Raw genomic sequence first — 12,396 nt, 5'->3', positions numbered from 1 at the left:
GTTTAGATCTTTGATCCATTTTGAGCTAACTTTTGTGTAGGGTGTGAGATATGGGTCTTCTTTCATTCTTTTGCATATGGATATCCAGTTCTCTAGGCACCATTTGTTGAATAGACTGTTCTGTCCCAGGTGAGTTGGCTTGACTGCCTTATGAAAGATCAAATGCCCATAGATGAGAAGGTCTATATCTGAGCACTCTATTTGATTCCATTGGTTGATATATCTATCTTTATGCCAATACCATGCTGTTTTGACCACTGTGGCTTCATAATATGCCTTAAAGTGAGGAGTACAAGACCTCCAGCTTCGTTTTTTTTCCTCAAGATGTTTTTAGCAATCCGGGGCACCCTGCCCTTTAGATAAATTTGCTTATTGGTTTTTCTATTTCTGAAAAATAAGTTGTTGGGATTTTGATTGGTATTACATTGAATCTGTAAATCAATTTAGGTAGGATTGACATCTTAACTATATTTAGTCCTCCAATCCATGAACACGATATGCCCTTTCATCTTTTCAGGTCTTCTGTGATTTCTTTTAGCAGTTTTTAGTAGTTTTCTTTATATAGTTTTTTTTGTCTCTTTAGATAAATTTATTCCTAGGTATTTTATTCTTTTAGTTGCAATTGTACATGGGATTCATTTCTTGATTTCACCCTCCGCTTGTTCATTGCTAGTGTATAGAAATGCTACAGATTTTTGAATGTTGATCTTGTAACCTGCTACTTTGCTGTTCTCATTTATTAGCTCTAGTAGTTTTGTTGTGGATTTTTCCGGGTTTTTGATGTATAGTATCATATCATCTGCAAATAGTGATAGTTTTACTTCTTCCTTTCCAATTTTGATGGCTTGGATTTCTTTTTCTTGTCTAATTGCTCTGGCTAGAACCTCCAACACAATGTTGAATAATAGTAGTGAGAGTGGACATCCTTGTCTTGTTCCTTATCTTAGGGGGAAAGTTTTCAATTTTTCCCCATTGAGGATGATATTAGCTGTGGGTTTTTCATATATTAACTCTATCATTTTAAGGAAATTCCCTTGTATTTCTATCCTTTGAAGTGTTTTCATCAGGAACGGATGTTGAATCTTATCAAATGCCTTCTCTGCATCAATTGAGGTGATCATGTGATTTTTCTGCTTTGATTAGTTGATATGATTTATTACATTAATTGATTTTCTTATGTTGAACCATCCTTGCATACCTGGGATGAATCCTACTTGGTCATGATGTATAATTCTTTTAATGTGTTGTTGGATACGATTTGCTAGAATTTTATTGAGGATTTTTGCATCTATATTCATTAGAGAGATTGGCCTGTAGTTTTCTTTTTTTGTAATATCTTTGCCTGGTTTTGGTATGAGGGTGATGTTGGCTTCATAGAATGAATTAGGTGGTTTTCCCTCTGCTTCGATTTTTTTGAAGAGTTTGAGGAGAGTTGGTACTAATTCTTTCTGGAATGTTTGATAGAATTCACATGTGAAGCCGTCTAGTCCTGGACTTTTGTTTGGAAGCTGTAGAATGACTAATTCAATTTCTTTACTTGTGATTGATTTGTTGAGGTCATCTATGTCTTCTTGAGTCAAAGTTGGTTGTTCATGTCTTTCCAGGAACCCGTCCATTTCCTCTAAATTGTTGTATTTATTAGTGTAATATTGTTCATAGTATCCTGTTATTACCTCCTTTATTTCTGTGAGGTCAGTAGTTATGTCTCCTCTTCCATTTCTGATCTTATTTATTTGCATCCTCTCTCTTCTTCTTTTTGTCAATCTTGCTAAGGGCTCATCAATCTTATTGATTTTCTCATAGAACCAAATTCTGCCCTTATTGATTTTCTCTATTGTTTTCATGTTTTCAATTTCATTTATTTCTGCTCTAATCTTTGTTATTTCTTTCCTTTTGCTTGCTTTGGGATTAGTTTGCTGTTCTTTCTCCATTCTTCCAAGTGGACAGTTAATTCCTGCATTTTTGCCTTTTCTTCTTTTCTGATATAGACATTTAGGGCAATAAATTTCCCTCTTAGCACTGCCATTGCTGTGTCCCATAAGTTTTGATATGTTGTGTTTTCCTTTTCATTCACCTCGAGGTATTTGCTAATTTCTCTAGCAATTTCTTCTTTGACCCACTCGTTTTTTAGAAGTGCATTGTTGAGCCTCCACGTATTTGTGAATTTTCTGGCACTCCGCCATTATTGATTTCCAACTTCATCCCTTTATAATCTGAGAAAGTGTTGTGTAAGATTTCAGTCTTTTTAAATTTGTTAAGACTTGCTTTGTGACCCAGCATACGGTTTGTCAATTTTTATGGCCTTTTCCAAGAACAATCTGGTTCCATTCTCTCTATTTTTTTATTTTCTGTTAATTCCTGCTCTGATATTTATTATTTCTTTCTTTTGTTGCTTTGTGTTTAGCTTAGCCTTCTGTTTATCATTTCTAAAGTTGGGAGATTTCTTAATTTGAGAGCTTTCTTATTTTAAAGAAATGTTTTATATTGGAACAATTGTATTTTTGCTTGCAGTTGTAAGAAAATGCAAAGAAATCTGTGTAAATTTTACCCAGTTCCCCTAATGGAATATCTTGGAAAAGTAGAGTACAAATATCACAACCAGGATATTGATATTGATACACTCAAGATATGAAATCCCTCCATCACCTCAGTGATCTCTTTTATTGCTCTTCAATAATTATACCCATTTTCCTCCCACTCACTTCCCTTCCTTTAACCCTGGAAACCACTAATATGTCCTTCATTTCTATATTTTCATCATTTAAAGTTTGTTATAAAGATTGATTCAAATAGAATATGATCTTTGTGGGGGTTGGTTTTATTCACTATCATCTCATCTTCTCATCTCATCTCCTTGTCTCACTCATCTCATCATCCCCTCTTGTCATCCATCTCATCATCCCATATCATTGTCTCAACTCATCACCTCATCTCGTCATTTTATCTCATCTTGTCAACAAGTCTCATCACCCTATCTCATCATTTCGTCTCCTCATCTCATCTCATCTTGTCATCCTGTCTCATCATCTCATCTTGCCATCCCTTTCATAGTTTCATCTCATCATCTCATCTCATCTCATTATCCCATCTTGTCATCTCGTCTTGTCTTGTCATCTCATCATCTCATCTCATTGCATCATCTCATATCATCATCACATCTCCTCTCTTCTTGTTTCCCATCTGGTCATCACGTCTCATCTCCATGCCTCATCTTGTCATCTAGTCTCATCGTCTTGTCCAATCATCTCATCATCTCATTTCGTAGTTTCATCTCATTGTCCCGTTTCATCTTGTCATCCCATCTCATCATCTGTCTCATCATCCCCTCTCATCCTCTCATCTAAAATCATCGTCCTACCTCATCGTTTCATCTTGTAGGCTCATCTCACTCATCCTCTCATCTCATCGTTCCATCTCATTGTCTCTTCTCATCTCATCTTCCCATCTTATCATCTTGTCTCATCTTTTCATCTCATCATCTCATCTCATCTCATTGTCCCATCTCATCATCTCGTCTCAACTTGTCATCCAATCTCATTGTCCCTTCTCATTGTCTGGTCTCCTTTCATCATTCCATCTCATCATCCCATCTCATCATCTCATCTCATCTCCTCATCTCATCACATTGTCTCATCATCTCATCTTGTCTCATTGTCATGTCTTATCTGGTCATCCCCTTTGGTTGTCCCATCTTGTCATCTCTTCTCATGTCATCATACCATCTCAACATCCCAACCCATCTCCCTGTCTCGTCCCACCATCTTGTCTCATCATCTCATCTTTTCTCATCTCGGTTTCTCATCATCTCATCATCCCATCTCATTATCCTCTCATCTCGTTTCATCTCATTGTTCTGTCTCATAGGCCTGACAGATCTCATCATCCCTTCACATTGTCCATTTCATCATCCCATCTCGTCTTCTCATCCCATCTCATCATCTTGTCATCCTATCTCATCTTGGTGTCACCTTGTCTCATACTGTCTTCCATCTTGTCATCCTGTCTCAAATCCCTGTCTCTTCATCTTGGCTCATCTCGTCATCTCATCTCATCATTTGGTCTCATCGTCTCATCATTTCATCTCATCAACCTGTCTCATAACGTTGTCCCATCTTGCCATCTTGTCATCTTTTCTTGTCATTTTATCTCATCATCTCATCCCCTCTCATCATCCCATCTCATCATCCCATCTCATCTCGTCATCCCATCTCATCTCCCACCTCATCTTGTCATACTGACTCATCGTCCCATCTAATTGTCTCAACATCTCTTCCTCTCTTCACATAATTTCATCTCATCTTCTCGTCTCATCTTGCTGTCCCATCTTGTCATCTCAACTCGTCTCTTCATCTGATCATCTCACCTCATCTTGCTGTCTCATCCCAAAAATCTCATCTCGTCATCTTGTTCTTTCATCTTGTAGTATCATCTCATCATCCCGTCTCATCTTGTCATTCCATCTCATCGTCTCATCTCATCTTGTCATCCTCTTTCATCATCCCGTCTCATCATCTCCTGTCATCATCTTGTCTCATCACTTTGTCTCATCTAGTTGTCCTCTCTCATCATTCCATCTCCATGTCTCCCCTCTTCTCATCTTCCTTTCTTGTCATCCCATCTCGTACTCCCTGTTTCATCTTCTCATCTCATCTTGTCCTGTCTCCTCATCCCATTTCATCATCCCATCTCATCCTTTATTTCATTGTCTCATCTCATCTCATTGTCATGTCTCATTGTCCCATCTCATCGTCATCTCTTCATCTTGTTGTGTCATCTCATCTTGTAGTCTAATCTCATCTCATCTCATCATCTTATCAGAACTCATCACCCTGTCTTGTCATCCTGTATCATCATGTTGCCCTGTCTTGTTGTCCCTACTCATCATCTCATCTCATTGTACCATCTCATCATCTCATCTCATCTCGTCATCCTGTCTTGTCAACCCATCTCATTGATTCATCTCCTCATCTTGTATTGTCATCTCGTTATCTCATCTCATCTTGTTAATTTGTGTCTTTGTCCTATCTAGTCACATCGTCCCATCTCAACTCATTTCATCATCCCATCACGTCGGCTCATCCCCTATTTAAGTTATTTCATCTCATTGTCTCATCTCACCTCATCATCCATCTTGTCATCCTGTCTCATCTCCCTGTCTTGTCTCACAGTTTCATCTCATGGCCCCACCTCATTGTCTCATCTCATCATCTTGTCATCTTGTCTCATAGTTTCATCTCGTCTCATCTCATCTCATTGTCTCGTCTCATCATCACATCTCATCTCATCTCTTTTTGTTTTCCCACCTTGTCATCACATCTGATCTCCCTGTCTCATCTCTCCATCTAGTCTCATCGACTTGTCTCATCATCTCAACTTGTAGTTTCATCTCATTGTCCCATTTCATCTTTTCATCTCATCTCATCCCAATCTCTCATCTCATCATCTCATCTTGTCTCATGTTGTCAGCTCATCTCATCTCGTCATCTTGCTTCATCATCCTGTCTCATCATCCACCTCATTGTCCCTTCTTGTTGTTTCATGTTGTCATCTCATCTTGTGGTCTCATCTTGTCTCTTCTCATCATCTTGTCTCATCTCATTGTCCCATATCATCATTCCATCTCCTCATCTTCTCTCTTCTCATCTTCCCAACTTGTCATCCCATCTCATCTTCCTGTTTTTGTCATCTTGTCTCATCTCATTGTCTCGTCTCATTGTCCCATCTCTTCTTCACGTTGTTTCATCTTGTCATCTCATCTCAAATAATCGTCCTACCTCATCAGCCCATCTCATCATCACATCTCATCATTTCATCTTGTTGTCTAATCTCATCATTGTCCCATCTCATTGTTCCATCTCATTGTCCCTTCTCATCTCATCATCCCGTCTTATCATCTTGTCTCTTCTCATCATCTCATCTCATCTTGTTGTCCCGTCTCATCATCTCTTCTCATCTTGTCATCCCATCTCATCATCCCTTCTCATCGTCTGGTCTCATCTCATCATTCTGTCTCATCATCCTGGCTCATCATCTCCTCTCTTCTCCTCATCTCCTCTCATCATCTCATCTTCTCATCTTGTCTCATTGTCTTGTCTCATCTCACCATCCCATCTCATCATCCCCTCATCATCTCCTCTCATCACATTGTCCTGTCTCATAGGCCCAACTGATCTCATCGTACCTTCACTTCATCGATCTCATCCTCCCATCTTGTCTTCTCATCTCATCTCATCATCTTGTTGTCCAATCTCATCTCGTCATCTTACCTCATCACCTTGTCTCATCTCGTCATCCCATCTTGTCTTCCATCTCAACTAATATCGTCATCCCATCTCATTGCCCTGTCTCATCTTGTTGTCCATCTCATCATCCCAGCTCTTCTCCCTGTCTCGTCTCATCATTTCATCTCATCTTCTCATCACATCATCCTTTCTTGTAGTTTCATCTCATCATCCCATCTCATCTCATCATCCCATCTTGTCATCTCATCTCATCTTGTGTCCTCTTCATCTCATCTGATCGCATCGTCTCATCTCATCATCACATCTTCTCATCTCATCTCTTCTGGTTTCCTTGTCTTGTCATCACATCTCATCTCCCTGTCTCCTCTCGCCAACTTGTCCCACCATCTTGTCTGATCATCTCGTCTTTTCTCATCTTGGCGTCTGATCATCTCATCATCCCATCTCATCGTCCTCTCATCCTCTCGCCTCATCTTATTGTCCTGTCTCTTAGGCCCGTCTGATCTCATCATCTCTTCACATCGTCCATCTCATCCCATCTCGTTTTTTCATCTCATCTCATCATCCTGTCTTCACATTTCATCTTGTCTCATCATTTCATAGTCTCAGCGCATCTCATCTTTTCATCTCTTCATCATATCTCATCATCTCATCTCAACTCCTTGTACTGTCTTTTCTCATCTTCTCATCTTCTCATCTCTTCTCATCATTTCATCTCATTATCTCATGTAATCTCATCATCCCATCTCCTTGTCCCATCTCCTCATCTCATCTCTTCTCATCTCTGTCTTGTCATCTCATCTCATCTCCCTGTCTCATCTTCTCAGCTCAACTCGTCATCATGTCCCATCATTGGGTCTCATTGTCTCATCATTTTATCTCATCATCTTGTCTCATCTCGTTGTCCCATCTCGTCATCTTCTCATCTTTTCTTGTCATTTTATTTCATCATCTTATCTCTTCTCATCATCCCGTTTCATCATCCCATCTCATCTCAGCATCCCATCTCATCACCCGCCTCATCTTGTCATGCCAACTCATTATCCCATCTTATTGTCTCATGATCTGTTTGTCTAATCAGGTAATTTCATCTCATCATCTCCTCTCATCTCATTGTTCTTCATTGTCATCTTGACTCATCTCATCATCTCATCTTATCTCAAAGTTTCATCTCATCTTCTCATCACCACATTCTTTCATCTCGTAGTTTTATCTCATCATCCTGTCTCATCTTGTACCATTTCATTGTCCCCTCTCATTGCCTGTCTCACCTCATCTTCGTCTCATCATCCATCTCATCATCCCATCTTATTGTCTCATCTCGTAATCTCATATTGTCTCATCTCTTCATCTCATCTCATCTTCACATCTCATTTTCTCATCTCATCTCATCACCCTGTCTCACCATCTTGTCTTGTCATCTCATGTCATCTTCTCATCTCATCATTTCATCTCATGTTCTCATCATAGTTTCATCTCATCATCCCATCTCAAACTGCCATCCTGTCTCATCATCCATCTTGTCATCCCATCTCGTTTTGTTTCATCATCACATCTCATCTCTTCATTCCATCTCATTGTCCCATCTCATCTCTTCATCCCTTTTCATCATTCTGTCTCGTCCCACCCCATAAACCATCTCACCATCCCATCTCATCATCTCATATTGTCATCTCATCTCATCATCTCCTCTCCTTGTCATCTTGTCTTATCTTTCATCCTGTCTTGTCATTCCATCTCCTTGTCTTGTCTCATCTAGTCTTCTGAATTGTCTTAACATCTCATCTCCCTGTCTCATCATCTTTCCTCATCTTGTCTTCCCATCTCTTCATCCCTTCTCATCGTCTCTTCTCATCTCATCATTCCATCTCATATCCCATCTCATCATATCATCTCATCTCAACATCTCATCTCATCATCTTGTCATCTCATCTCGTCTCATTGTCTTGTCTCATCACGCTATCCCATCTCATCATCTCATCTCCTATTTTTATCATTTCATCTCTTCATCTCAACTGATCTCATCATTCCATCTCTTCATCTTATCTCACCTCATCATCCCATCTTGTCATCCTGTCTCAACTCACAATCTCAACTCATTGCCCCACCTCATCATCTCATCTTGTCATTTTGTCATCTCATCTCATTGTTTCATCTCATTGTCTTGTCTCAACTTGTCATCCTGTGTTGTCATCATATCTCATCTTGTCATCTCATAGTCATCATCACCTTGTCATCTTTTCTTGTCATTTTATTTAATCTCATCTCCTCTTGTCATCCCATCTCATCTCCCACCTCGTTTTGTCATGCTGACTCATCGTCCAATCTCATCGTCTCATCATCTCTTTGTCTCATTATATAATTTCATCTCATCCTATCGTGTAATCTCGTTGTCCCATTTTGTCATGTCGATTCATCCTGTCATCTTTTTGTCTCATCTCATCTTACTGTCTCATCTCAAAATCTATCTCATCCTCTTGTTATCTCATTCTTTCATCTCCTAGTTTCATCTCATCATTTCCTGTTGTCATCCCATCTCATCACCCATCTCAACTCTTGGTCCTGTCTCCTCATCCATCACATCATCCCATCTCATTGTCCCATCACATCATCTCATCTTCTCTCATCTCATCATCTCATCTTCCCATCTCATTGTCTCATCTCATCTTGTCATCCTGTCTCATCATCCTGTCTCATCATCTCATCTCATCATTTCATCTCATCTAGTTGTCCTGTCTCGTCCTTCCATCTCCACATTTCCTCTCTTCTCATCTTCCTCTCTTGTCATCCTGTCTCGTTTCCCTGTCTCGTCATCTCATCTCATCTCAACGTCCCATCTTGTTGTCTCGTTTCAACTCATCGTCTCATCTCATCTCATCATCTCATCTCATTGTCACATCTTCTCGTCTCAACTCTTCTTGTTTTCCTGTCTTTTCTTCACATCTCATCTCCATGTCTTATCTTGCCATCTTGTCTCATCATCTTCTCCCTTCATCTCATCATCTCATCTCATAGTTTCATCTCATTGTTCCATCTCATATTGTCATCCTGTATCATCATCCCAACTCATCCTCTCATTTCATCATCTCATCTTGTCTCATGTCGTCATCTCATCTCATCATCTTGTCTCATCCTCCTGACTCATTATCTGTCTCTTCACCCCATTTCGTTGTTTCATGTTGTTGCCTCATCTTGTGGTCTCCATTGTCCCTTCTTATCATCTCATCTCATTTTGTCATCACATCTCATCTTCTTGTCTTGTCTCCATATCTCATCCCACCATCTTGTCTAATTGTCTCATCATTTCATTGTCACATCTCATCATCTCATCTTATTATTCCATCTAATCATCTCCTCTCTTCATCTCATCTTGTCTCATCTCATCATCTCATCTAATCTTGTAATTTTTTCTAGTTGTCCCGTCTCATCTCATCATCCCATCTGATCATACCATCTGATCATCCCATCTCATCATCCATCTAGTCATCCCTTCTCTTCATCTCATGTTGTCGTCTCATTTCATAGTCTCGTGTCATGATCTCATCTCATCTCATCAACTCACCTCGTCTCATTGTCTCATTCCATCTCGTCAGCTCCTCTCATCATCCCATCTCATATTCTCATCTCATCTCTTCATCCTATCTCATCATACCATCTTGTCATCTCATCTCATCATCTGTCTCATCATCCTGTCTCATCATCTTATGTTGTTGTCTCATCTCGTTGTCTCATCTCATTATCTCATCTCCTCGTCTTGTCATCTCATCTCATCTCATCATCTCGCTTCATCTTATCGTCTCCTGTCATCATCCCATCTCGTCATCTCCTCTCATCCCTTCATCCTGTCACGTCTTCACATCACATGTCCATGTCCAATCCCACTGTCTTGTCTTATTGTCTCATAATTTCATCGTCCCATCTCATCATCTGATCTCATCATCCCATCACTTCATCTAATCTCATCACCTCATCTTGCCTCTTCTCATAGTCTCATCTCATCTTGTCATCCCATTTCATCGTCCGTGTCATCATCCCATCTCATCATCTCATGTCGTCTTCTCATCTTGTTGTCTCATCTCATCATTTCATGTCCTCTTCTCATCTTGTCATCTCATCTCATCATCTCATCTCATCATCTCGTCATTTCATCTCATCTCATTGTCTCACTACATTTCTATATCTCCTCTCATCATCCCATCTTGTCATCTAGCCTCATCTCATTGTCCCATCTCATCTTCCCATCTCATTTCCATGTCTCATCCAACTGACTTGTCTCATTGTCTCATCATTTCATCATCCTATCTTGTCATCTCATTTCATTATCATGCCTCATCGTTGCATCTCATTGTCTCATCTTGCCTCATCACATCGTCTCATCTCATCTTCTCATTCTGTCTCATTGTCCCATCTCATCTTGTCATCAAGTCTCATCATCCAATCTAATCATTCCATCTCATCATGCATCTCATCATCCTGTCTCATCATCTCATGTCGTCATCTCATCTCATAGTCCCATCTTGTCATCTCATCTCATCATCTTGTCATATCATCTCGTCTCATCATCTCGCTTCAGCTCGTCATCTAATCTCATCATCCCATTGCATCATCTTTTCTCACCTCATCATTCCATCTCATCTCCATGCCTCATCCCACTGTCTTCTCTCATCATTTCATCATTCCATCTCGTCAACACATCTCATCAACTCGTCACCTTCTTTCATCTCATCATCTCGCTTCATCTTGTCATCTCCTCTCCTCATCCCATTTCGTTGTCTCATCTCATCTTGTCATCCCGTTTCATCTTCCCATCTCATCTCCATGTCTCATTGCACTGTCTTGTCTCAGTGTGTCAGCATTTCATCATTCCATCTCATCATTTCCTATCATTGTCCCGTCTCATCAACTCATCTTGTCTCGACTTGTCGTCTCATCTCAACTCATCATTCGGTCTTGTTGTCCCATCTCATATCATCATCCCTTCTCATCATCCCATCATGTCATCCCATCTCATCATCTCATGTCATCATCTCATCTCATCATCTTGCCTCATCATCTCATCTCATCATCTCGTCATCTCACCTCATCTCATCATCTCGCTTCATCCTGTCGTCCACTCTCATCATTGCATCTCATTTGTAATCTCATCTCGTCATCTCAATCATCTTCCCATCTTGTCTCCATTTCAATTCCCACCATCTTGTCTCATTCTTTCATCATTTCATCGCCCCAACACATCATCTCTTCTCATTGTTCCATCTCATTGTCTCATCTCATCGTCTATTCTTGTCTTGTCTCATCATCTAATCTCATCGTCTTTCTCATTATCCCATATCATCATCTCATGTATTGTCTCATCTCGTGGTCTCCTCTTGTCATTTCATCTCAACGTCTCATCATCTCGCTTCATCTTGTTGACACCTTTCATCATCCCTGCTCATTGTCTCATCTTCCCATCTCATCTCCATGTCTCATTCCTTGTTCTTGTCTCATTGTCTCGTCATTTCATCATCCCATCTCATCATCTCATATCATCATCTGATCTCATCATCTCCTCTCATCATCTCATCTTCTCATATCTCTTTGTCTTATATCCTCTCATCATTCTGTCTATTTTTCCTGACACATCTCATCGTCTCCTCTCATCATCCCATCTCTTCAACCCATTTCATCACTCGTCTCATCATTCCTTCTCATCATGTCATGTAGTCATCTAATCTCGCAGTCTTGTCTCCTCATCTCATCTCATAATCTCATCATCTCATCGCGTCTCATCATCCTGCTTCATCACATTGTCTCCTCTCATCATCCTATCTCATTGTCTCATCTCATCTTGTAGTCTCGTCCCATCATCTCATCTCAACATCTCATCATCTCATCTTGTCTCATTGTCTCGCTTCATCTCATCATCTCCTCTCATCATAACATTTCATCTTCTCATCTCATCTCATCATCCCGTCTCATCTTCATGTCTCATCTCCATGTCTCATCCCACCATGTTGTCACATTATCTCATCATTTCATCTTTCTCTCTCATCATTTCATCGCATCATAGTATCTCATCTCATCTTGTTTCATGTCAGTGTCTCATCTCATCTCGTCATTCTGTCTCATTTTCCCATCTCGTCTCATCATCCCGTCTCTTCATTCCATCTCG

Source organism: Tamandua tetradactyla, chromosome Y (assembly GCF_023851605.1).
Source record: "Tamandua tetradactyla isolate mTamTet1 chromosome Y, mTamTet1.pri, whole genome shotgun sequence".
NCBI lineage: Eukaryota > Metazoa > Chordata > Mammalia > Pilosa > Myrmecophagidae > Tamandua > Tamandua tetradactyla.
The sequence above is the reverse complement of the archived record's forward strand: the minus strand, read 5'-3'. Positions refer to the sequence as shown.